Here is an 11,530-nt window from a genome sequence, read left to right as displayed (position 1 = left end):
GCCGTGTGTGTACGAGGTGTACGGAGCGGAGCCACGCATGTACGAGGTGTACGGAGCAGAGCCGTGTGTGTACGGGGCGTACTGAGCAGAGCCGCGTGTGTACGAGGTGTACGGAGCAGAGCCGTGTGTACGAGGTGTACGGAGCAGAGCCGTGTGTGTACGAGGTGTACGGAGCAGAGCCGCGTGTGTATGAGGTGTACGGAGCGGAGCCGCGTGTGTATGAGGTGTACGGAGCGGAGCCGTGCGTGTACGAGGTGTACGGAGCGGAGCCGTGCGTGTACGAGGTGTACGGAGCAGAGCCGCGTGTGTATGAGGCGTACGGAGCAGAGCCGCGCGTGTACGAGGCGTACGGAGCAGAGCCGCGTGTGTATGAGGTGTACGGAGCAGAGCCGTGTGTGTGCGAGGTATACAGAGCGGAGCCGTCTGTGTACGAGGTGTACGGAGCGGAGCCGCGTATGTACGAGGTGGACGGAGCGGAGCCGCGTGTACGAGGCGTACGGAGCGGAGCCGCGTGTACGAGGCGTACGGAGCGGAGCCGCGTGTACGAGGCGTACGGAGCGGAGCCGCGTGTACGAGGCGTACGGAGCGGAGCCGCGTGTACGAGGCGTACGGAGCGGAGCCGCGTGTACGAGGCGTACGGAGCGGAGCCGCGTGTGTACGAGGCGTACGGAGCGGAGCCGCGTGTGTACGAGGCGTACGGAGCGGAGCCGCGTGTGTACGAGGCGTACGGAGCGGAGCCGCGTGTGTACGAGGCGGACGGAGCGGAGCCGCGTGTGTACGAGGCGGACGGAGCGGAGCCGCGTGTGTACGAGGCGGACGGAGCGGAGCCGCGTGTGTACGAGGTGGACGGAGCGGAGCCGCGTGTGTACGAGGTGTACGGAGCGGAGCCGCGTGTGTACGAGGTGTACGGAGCAGAGCCGCGTGTGTACGAGGTGTACGGAGCAGAGCCGCGTGTGTATGAGGTGTACGGAGCAGAGCCGCGTGTGTACGAGGTGTATAGAGCAGAGCCGCGTGTGTATGGAGCAGAGCCGCGCGTGTACGAGGCGTACGGAGCGGAGCCGCGCGTGTACGAGGCGTACGGAGCGGAGCCGCGCGTGTACGAGGCGTACGGAGCGGAGCCGCGCGTGTACGAGGCGTACGGAGCGGAGCCGCGCGTGTACGAGGCGTACGGAGCGGAGCCGCGCGTGTACGAGGCGTACGGAGCGGAGCCGCGCGTGTACGAGGCGTACGGAGCGGAGCCGCGCGTGTACGAGGCGTACGGAGCGGAGCCGCGCGTGTACGAGGCGTACAGAGCGGAGCCGCGTGTGTACGAGGTGTATGGAGCGGAGCCGCGTGTGTATGGAGCAGAGGCGCGTGTGTACGAGGCGTGCGGAGCTGAGCCGGGCGTGTACGAGGCGTGCGGAGCGGAGCCGCGCGTGTACGAGGCGTACGGAGCGGAGCCGCGCGTGTACGAGGCGTACGGAGCGGAGCCGCGCGTGTACGAGGCGTACGGAGCGGAGCCGCGCGTGTACGAGGCGTACGGAGCGGAGCCGCGCGTGTACGAGGTGTACGGAGCGGAGCCGCGCGTGTATGAGGTGTACGGAGCAGAGCCGCGTGTGTACGAGGTGTACGGAGCAGAGCCGCGTGTGTACGAGGTGTACGGAGCAGAGCCGCGTGTGTACGAGGTGTACGGAGCAGAGCCGCGTGTGTACGAGGTGTACGGAGCGGAGCCGCGTGTGTGCGAGGTGTATGGAGCAGAGCCACGTGTGTATGGAGCAGAGCCGCGTGTGTACGAGGCGTGCGGAGCTGAGCCGGGCGTGTATGAGGCTTGCGGAGCGGAGCCGCGCGTGTACGAGGTGTACGGAGCGGAGCCGCGCGTGTACGAGGTGTACGGAGCGGAGCCGCGCGTGTACGAGGTGTACGGAGCGGAGCCGCGCGTGTACGAGGTGTACGGAGCGGAGCCGGGTGTACGAGGTGTACGGAGCGGAGCCGCGCGTGTACGAGGTGTACGGAGCGGAGTCGGGTGTACGAGGTGTACGGAGCGGAGCCGCGCGTGTACGAGGTGTACGGAGCAGAGCCGTGTGTGTATGAGGTGTACGGAGCAGAGCCGCATGTGTATGAGGTGTACGGAGCAGAGCCGCGTGTGTACGAGGTGTATGGAGCAGAGCCGCGTGTGTATGGAGCAGAGCCGCGTGTGTACGAGGCGTGCGGAGCTGAGCCGGGCGTGTACGAGGCTTGCGGAGCGGAGCCGCGCGTGTACGAGGTGTACGGAGCGGAGTGCGCGTGTACGAGGTGTACGGAGCGGAGCCGGGTGTACGAGGTGTACGGAGCGGAGCCGCGTGTGTACGAGGTGTACGGAGCAGAGCCGGGCTTGTACGAGGCGTACGGAGCAGAGCCGCGTGTGTACGAGGTGTACGGAGCAGAGCCCTGTGTACGAGGCGTGCGGAGCCGGGCATGTACGAGGCGTGCGGAGCGGATGCTGCCCCTCTCCAGGAGCGATCACAGCAGCATGCACGGCATGAGACTTTCTTGTACTACACTGACTGTCCTGACAGAACACAGCTCGTCAGGACATAGCCCCAACCTCCAGCGACAGCCGGACAGTCCCATTGGATCAGGGACGGTTGGGAGGTTTCTGTATATAAGTTGTCTGTGATAATTGTAGAATTATTAATGTCTTAGCATAAAAGGATGTACCGGAGTGTTTGTGCCGGGGTCCACATGCATGGAGGGGGTTGAGGCGGTGCTGGCTGTATTATGCAGACGGCATCTGCCTGTAACAGTAATAACCAGAAACTACTAGAAACTCTGCACCAAAATGAAGCAAATCCTTATTCTGGGACCTTCGCCTTGTACGTAACACCCCCGGATCTGGTACAAGCCGGGCAGATGTTCTCATTCATGTCATTTTCTGCTTAAGGTTCTGCGGTTTTCTGGCCAACTATAAAAAAGGAAAAGCGTAAAACAATATTTGTTTCTGCTGCATTGACATAAGTACAATCTTTCATTATATATAAATCTATTACACGTCGGGTCAATGCTGTAAAGGACAGTAAAGTGCCATGGTTGTGGTTGTGGTTTTTGGGGTCACTCTACTTCCCTCCCAAAAATGCAATCAGAAACTTGTAACTACTGATCTCTCCACAAGAAGAAGCCGACAACTCCATCAATGGGATCATTTTATAAAATTAGGTCTTCGCAAGATGAAAATGGTCTCACAAACCACATTTTTTTTTAAATGTTCATAAAAAAAAAACAAAGAAACAAAAATAATAACCTTACTTTGATTTTTTCCCCCATTTTTCAATACTTTATGTGGTAAATTGAATGTTGTCGTTCCAAAGAACAACTAGTCCCACAAAACACAAGCCCTCCGTCTGTTAATGAAAAAACAAAGTTATATTTTTTGGGAAAAAGGGGAGGAAAAAAAAAAAAATTGGTCTTGTCAGAATAATGTAATTGCTATATATATTTATTTTTTTAAAACTGAATAATTTTACCCCAAAATTGTGATCTGTTATAATATTATCATTCTTCATGCGAGATTAATCATTAGTCTGTAGATAAATCCAAACATCTGGGAGATGTAGAACAATATATCTCTGATTCTCCTCTGCCAGGATAAGCACCTCCTTTCTGTCCTTTCTGTGATGGAGAAAACGCTTGAAAGATTCAGAAAGTCCGATGAGTTTTTGGAGCTTATTGTAAAGGGCCTTAATGACGACCTGGGAAAGAAACCACCAGAAACAAAGGATCCAACCAGGTAAGTTCTAATGATCCCGTCTGATAAAATGATCGGCTTTATTTCCATGGGATTGTTCTGTAGCAGAGATGGGACCTGCAGCATTTTGATCCTGAACTTCACTATGTATAGATGTAGCAAAGCTTAATGTGACAATTCACACAGCGCATTGATACATTGTCTCAGAAGGTTAGCTCTCATAACAGAATTAACATCACTTATAGTGGAACTAAACTTACAATTTTTTTTCAGAATTGTGAAAATTCTGGCACTTTGCAAAGCACTTCATTAGTTTCTTTGGCGTCATATCCATAAAATGATGATATTAAAGTGGCCTCCAGACCCTGCTTTTCCCCAGTGCAGGAGCGTTGCTGGGGTCCTAAGAGATCAGGGACCCCAGCCCCAAAGTACATGTTTCCCCATATAACCTCCCTGCCACTTAAAAGAGGATTTATACATATAGAATTACAGTATACCACTGCTACTAATCTAAAATACACTATACAAAGACCAATATTCCCAAAATTACTACTATACAAGGCCAAAATGATCCTGCTACACAATGTCCTCTACCATCAACACTACACAGTGAGTCCATATATGAAAGAAGACCCCGCAGGGTAAAAGACCATCAAAGGAGTCCAGGGAGTATAAAATCTATCATATTTATTCAGCAATAGAGAAATAGGATGATGGGGGAAGGGACACAACACATATGTGATTGTTAGACGTGTAAGCCAAAAAAAAGCACGGCACGCAAGGAAGGGGCCATTCCAGGTATAATGGCTGTCTATAGTATCATCATGGGTATACTAAAATATCCCAAAATAGACACCGCATATATTCCACTGGGGGCAACAGTCATCATATGCAGGTGCAGACTAAATTAGAATATCATCAAAAAGATAATTTATTTCAGTTCTTCAATACAAAAAGTGAAACTCATATATTATATAGAGTCATTACAGACAGAGAGATCTATTTCAAGTGTTTATTTCTATTAATGTTGACGATTATGGCTTACAGCCAATGAAAACACAAAAGTCATTACCTCAGTAAATTAGAATAATTAACAAAAAACACCTGCAACAGCTTCCTAAGTGTTTAAAAATGTCCCATAGTCTGTTTCAGTAGGCTCCACAATCATGGAGAAGACTGCTGACTTGACAAATGCGAAGAAGGCAGTCATTGACACCATCCACAAGGTCCCAGAGTTCCAATTTTCCTTTGGAAATCAAGGTCCCAGAGTCTGGAGGAAGAGTGGAGAGGCCACAATCCAAGCTGCTTGAGGTCTAGTGTGAAGTTTCCACAATCAGTGATGGTTTGGGGAGCCATGTCATCTGCTGGTGGAGGTCCACTGTGTTTTATCAAGACCAAAGTCAGCGCAGCCGTCTACCAGGAAATTTTACAGCACTTCATGCTTCCCTCTGCCGACAAGCTTTTTGGAGATGGAAATTTCATTCTCCAGCAGGACTTAGCACCTGTCCACACTGCCAAAAGTACCAATACCTGGTTTACACACAACAGTATCACTCTGCTTAATTGGTCAGCAAACTCACATGACCTTAACCCCATAGAGAATCTATTATAGAGAATCTATGGGGTATTGTCAAGAGGAAGATAAGAGACACCAAACCCAACAATGCAGACGAGCTGAAGGCTGCTATCAAAGCCACCTGGGCTTCCATAACACCTCAGCAGTGCCACAGGCTGATCGCCTCCATGCCACACCGCATTGATGCAGTAATTGATGCAAAAGGAGCCCTGACCAAGTATTGAGTGCATTTACTGAACATACATTTCAGTAGGCCAACATTTCGGATTTTAAAAACATTTTTCAAGCTGATGTTATAAAGTATTTTAATTTACTGAGATAATGACTTTTGTGATTTCATTGGCTGTAAGCCATAATGAGTTGGGTACCGCCAATGGTGGCAGGCCACACCACTGCTATGGGGCCCGTGAGCCTCGGGGGAGCGAGGAGGATAGGTGAGTATTGGGGGGGTGGGAGGTTGCGGCGGCGGAGGAGCGGGCACATGCAGTAGCGGCTGCTGTAGCTACCACGTGTGCCCGCTGCTAAAGTGACATGAATATTCCCTCTTCTCCACTTCCATGGGCGTGGAGAAGAGGGAATTTTCATTCTCTTTAGTAGCGGGCACGGAGGAGCGCTGAGCCGTGGCTCCTGCTTACAGTGCCCGCTACTAAAGAGAATGCATATTCATGCTTGTCAACGCTCATAGTCCCGGCGTGGAGAGGAGTGAATATGCCGGCAGCAGCAGCAGCTCACCTCGACAACTGAGAGCGCGCGCTGCTCAGATACCAACATGAGCTGCTGGCAGACAGAACACAGCAGCTCTGGAGCAGAGGTGAGGAAGGAAGGTGAGTATAAGTGTTTATTTTTTGTGTGTGCAGTGATGGGGCCACACATACCAGGATTGGGGGGTGAGGAGGCCACACATACCAAGATTGGGGGATGAGGAGGCCATACATACCAGGATTGGGGGATGAGGAGGCCACACATACCAGGATTGGGGGATGAGGAGTCCACACATACCAGGATTGGGGGATGAGGGGGCCACGCATGCCAGGATTGGGGGATGAGGGGTGCCATATGTACCAGGATTGGGGGATGAGGGGTGCCATACATACCAGGATTGGTGATGAGGGAGCCATACATACCAGGATGGTGAAATTTTCCAGTAACTGCTGCATTTCCCACCCTAGGCTTATACTCAGCTCAATACGTTTTCCCAGTTTTTTTGTGGTAAAATTAGGGGCCTCGGCTTATACTCGGGTCGTCTTATTTAAAACATACGGTATTTTAAAATCAGTGAGTACGTGGTGCCCATAATACTGCAGGACTGTGTGGTGTATTATACTATATGGGGGCTGTATTTTACCCTTTGGGGTGTGAAATATACTGTATGGAGGACTATGGGGAGTGCATTCTATTCTATCGAGGACCATGGGAAGTTCATTATACTATATGGAGGATTATGGGGGGTGCATTATACTATATGGAGGATTTTGGAGGGTGCATTATACTATATGGAGGATTATGGGTGGCATATTATACTATATGGAAGTCTATGTGGGGCCATTATGATATTTTGAGGGCTATGTGGGGGGCCATTATACTGTATGAAAGCAATTATACGGTGTGAAGGTTTGTGTGGGGCCATTATACTGTTTGGAGGGCTGTGTGGGGCTATTATACTGTTTGGAGGGCTAGTGTGGGCCATTATACTGTATGTAGGCCCATTATACTGTATGGAGGGCTGTGTGGGAGTCACAGTTGGGGGAATCATACTGTGTTAGGGTCACCATACTTTGCCTTGGGAGTTGAAGTGGGGTACAATAAGGTCATTATACTGTTCATGTAGAGGCTAATGTGGAGGAATGCACCATGGGGGTATCATACTGTGTTTGGGGGGCACTTTTATTGGCATCATACTTCATGGGGGCAATGAAAGAGGGATCTAGGACTTCAGTAGGAGGAAAATTAGAAAAACGAAGTAAAGGCTGGAAAGTTGTGAGATCGGCTCTTCTGTGACACAGACAAATATTTCTTTATTTTTTTGGTGGGGGGGGTCCAATTAGAGCTTCTGCTATGGGGCCTCATGATTTCTATGTGCGCCCCTGGCCATAATCATCAACATTAACAGAAATAAACACTTGAAATAGATCACTTTGATTGTAATGACTCTATATAATATATGAGTTTCATTTTCAGCATTGAAGAACTAAAATAAATAAACTTTTAGATGATATTCTAATTTAGTGAGATGCACCTGTATATATAAGGGGTGTGGGTGCCATCATACTATAAGGGGCTATGGGAGTCATCATGCTATATATAAGGGGCAGTGGGGCCATCATATTATATAAAATGGGGAGTGGGTGCCAGAATACAGTTTATAAGGGGCTGTGGGGCCATCATACAGTATAAAGGGAGCTGTAGGGGCCATAATATAGTGTACAAGTGGGTGTGGGGGCCATCATACAGTATATATTGGGCTGCGGGGGCCATCATACAGTACTGTATATATGGGGCTGTGAGGGCCATTATACAGGATATAGGGAGTTGTAGGGACCATCGTGCCAGTTATAAGGAGTTGCAGAGACCATCATACAGTGCATAGAGAGCTGTGGGGACCATCAGACAATGCATAGGGAGCTGTGGAGACCGTCATACAGTGCATAGGGAGCTGTGGGGACCATCATACAATGCATAGGGAGCTATGGGGATCATCATACAGTGCATAGGGAGCTGTGGGGACCATCAGACAATGCATACGGAGCTGTGGAGACCATCATACAGTGCATAGGGAGCTGTGGGGACCATTATGCAGTGCATAGGGAGCTGTGGGGACCATTATGCAGTGCATAGAGAGCTGTGGGGACCATTATGCAGTGCATAGGGAGTTGTGGGGACCATTATGCAGTGCATAGGGAGCTGTGGGGACCATTATGCAGTGCGTAGGGAGTTGTAGAGACCATCATACAGAGCGTAGGGAGCTGTGGGGACTATCATACAGTACATAAGGCGCTGTGGGGACCATCATACTGTGTATAAGAAGCCGTGGGGACCATCATACAGTGTATAAGGAGCCGTGGGGACTATCATACAGTGTATAAGGAGCTGCGGGGACGATCATACAGTGCGTAGAGAGCTGTGGGGACCATCAGACAATGCATAGGGAGCTGTGGAGACCATCATACAGTGCATAGGGAGAGGTGGGGACCATCATACAGGGCATAGGGAGAGGTGGGGACCATTATGCTATTCATAGGGAGCTGTGGGGACCATCATACCGAGCGTAGGGAGCTGCGGGGACCATCATACAGTACATAAGGAGCCGTGGGGACCATCATACAGTGTATAAGGAGCCGTGGGGACCATCATTCAGTGCATAAGGAGCTGTGGGGACCATCATACAGTGCGTAGAGAGCTATGAAGACCATCATACAATGCATAGGGAGCTGTGAAGACCATCATACAGTGCATAGGGCACTGTGGGGACCATCATACAGAGCGTAGGGAGCTGTGGGGACCATCATACAGAGCATAGGGAGCTGTGGGGACCATCATACAGAGCATAGGGAGCTGTGGGGACCATCATACAGTGTGTAGGGAGCTGTGGGGACTATCATACAGTGTATAGGGAAGTATGAGGACCATCATACAGTATCTAAGGAGCTGTGGGGACCATCATACAGTGCATAGTGAACTGTGGGGACTATCATACAGAGCGTAGATAGCTGTGGGGACCATCATACAGTGCATAGGGAGCTGTGGTTTCCATCATACAGAGCGTAGATAGCTGTGGGGACCATCATACAGTGTCTAGGGAGCTGTGGGGACCATCTTACAGTATCTAAGGAGCTGTGGGGACCATCATACAGTGTGTAGGGAGCTGTGGGGACCATCATACAGTGTATAGGGCGCTGTGGGGACCATCATACAGAACGTAGGGAGCTGTGGGGACCATCATACAGTGCATAGGAAGCTGTGGGGACCATCATAAAGTGCATAGGGAGCTGTGGGGACCATCATACAGTGTGTAGGGAGCTGTGGGGACCATCATACAATGCATAGGGAGCTGTGGGGACCATCATACAGGGTATAGGGAGCTATGGAGATCATCATACAGTGCGTGGGGAGCTGTGGGGATCATCATACCGTGCTTAGGGAGCTGTGGGGACCATCATACAGTGTCTAGGGAGCTGTGGGGACCATCATGTAGGATATAGGGATCTGTGGGGACCATCATACAGTGTGTAGTGAGCTATGGGACTATCATACAATATACAGGGTGCTATGGGGGCACTCAGGACTTGAAGAAGAACTTTGTAGTTCGGTGTAGTTTGATTGTGGCTTTAAGGGGGCATTATTACTTAAAGGGGATACTCAACGGTATTTGTTGCTTGGAGGGAACACTTCAGATATTGAAACTTTCATAAGAGCATATCTGGCATTATTACTTGCTAGGTAGCACAGTGGGGTCTTTACTACATTCTATGGGACGCTATTATTTTTATAGGTCACCTCTATCTGGCACACAGTCTTTGTAGCATTAATTGGTGGAGGGTAATCATAGTAATGACATAATTTTTGAAGTATTGAGGTTCCTATTCCACGTCGGAAGAGCAGGCAGCATGGGGAGGTTGTGCAGGGTGGGAATAGATGGGGACGGTGCTGGAAATGTGAGAAGTCAAATGGTCTTTGTACAGTGTGTTTTTTATGTAGAGGCAATGGTCATATCATAATACTATGTACTCACTGTGTAGTGTTGATGGTAGAGGGCATTGTGTAGCGGGATTATTATTGCCTTGGATAGAAGTAATTTTGGGAATACTGGTCTTTCAGTTGTGTATTTTAGGTTAGCAACAATGGTGTACTGTAATTATATATGTATAGGTCCTCTTTTAAGTGGCGGGGAGGTTGTATGGGGAAACACCTACTTTGGGGCTTTGGCCCCTGATCTTTTAGGACCCTAGCAACGTCCCGGCATACAAGGTATATCGGGGGGCACAAAGTGTTCTGGACGTTTCCTTTACAGTATGAAGCATTTTCCACACAGTATCCTTCCTCTGTAATATACTCCAGGACTGGTGAGGCGCACTGTCGCTCCCTATTTCACCATAACTCGGCCTCAGCACTGCAGTGCTGATCAGCAGGTCTGCTTACTTGTTCTTCGGTTTCGCGCACTATGTCTTCCACTACTGGCGCCCTTGAACCCTTGCACTCGTGACGCCCACTAGTACATCATATTCAGTGCTGCTTTGGGGTCCTCATATAGAATGAATGGAGCAGCATTTTAGCATGCGGACCACCGTTCCAATCTAAAGGGGATGAAGGTTCCTGTAGATTGGAGCTTGTTTTCATTGGACAACCCCTTTAATTTTTCACACACTGTTTCTGCATTTAAGTCTATTTTTTGGTAAATATTCGATGACCTGGTGTCATTTGTGATGTGTTGTTCTTCACCTGAGGTTGTGTTGACCTCATTTTATAACTTCTAAGGACCAGACTTTTTTTTAATATATCCTGAATAGAACACAATAGAATTGTATGGAAAACATTATTGTGTTCTTCACAATTCAAGGCGACGTGTCCTTATGAGATCTTTTTCTTGAAGGTATATGGCCCTCAGGTTCTTTATCACCATGCAATCTGAAGAGCCAACTTAGACTAAGAGTGGCCACCACTGGGCATACACCATGGTGCAGCAAGGGCTAGCAATCTGTCCCTCCAATTGTGTGGGTACTTATTGCTTAGGGAATGTCAGTCCAATTCTTCTTTTTAAGAGGGTTCACTGTCTGTGCATCTCTGTGCCCGAAGAATATTAACCTGGTGTTACTGTATTACTGCTGTTCCAAGTGGCAAGCACATGGTTCTCTTAGAGACAGGACCCTTATTTAAACCAAGTAGACTTGAATTGGAAAGGCCACTGGTCTGGACCAGGACTCTGGTTGTGTACGGTGATGGCGGCATGCACGGTTTCTATGTACGTGTCTGTGTGTAGTCAGAAAAGAATTTCAGTGGTGGCCTAATAACTGCAAGGACCGATGGAGGTGTTGGACAAAGGTAAACGAGTGGCTGCAGAACGGTTGGTAAATGTGGCCACTTCATGGGAATATTGGCCACTGATGACTGAGGCCCCCCTCCTGGTTTGGTCCTGGAGCCCCCCGGCCACTTGTTGAACATCTTTCCTGTTTTTTACTGTTACACAAGACCCTGTGTCTCCTGTATTCTGCGGCTGCGTCCCGTTCTTCAGTCTTCTTTCTGTAGCATGGTGTGTACGA

Source organism: Phyllobates terribilis, unplaced genomic scaffold (genome assembly GCF_046119375.1).
Source record: "Phyllobates terribilis strain yellow unplaced genomic scaffold, ASM4611937v1 Scaffold_85__1_contigs__length_6476398, whole genome shotgun sequence".
In the NCBI taxonomy this organism is placed as follows: domain Eukaryota; kingdom Metazoa; phylum Chordata; class Amphibia; order Anura; family Dendrobatidae; genus Phyllobates; species Phyllobates terribilis.
This window is presented reverse-complemented; position numbering follows the sequence as displayed.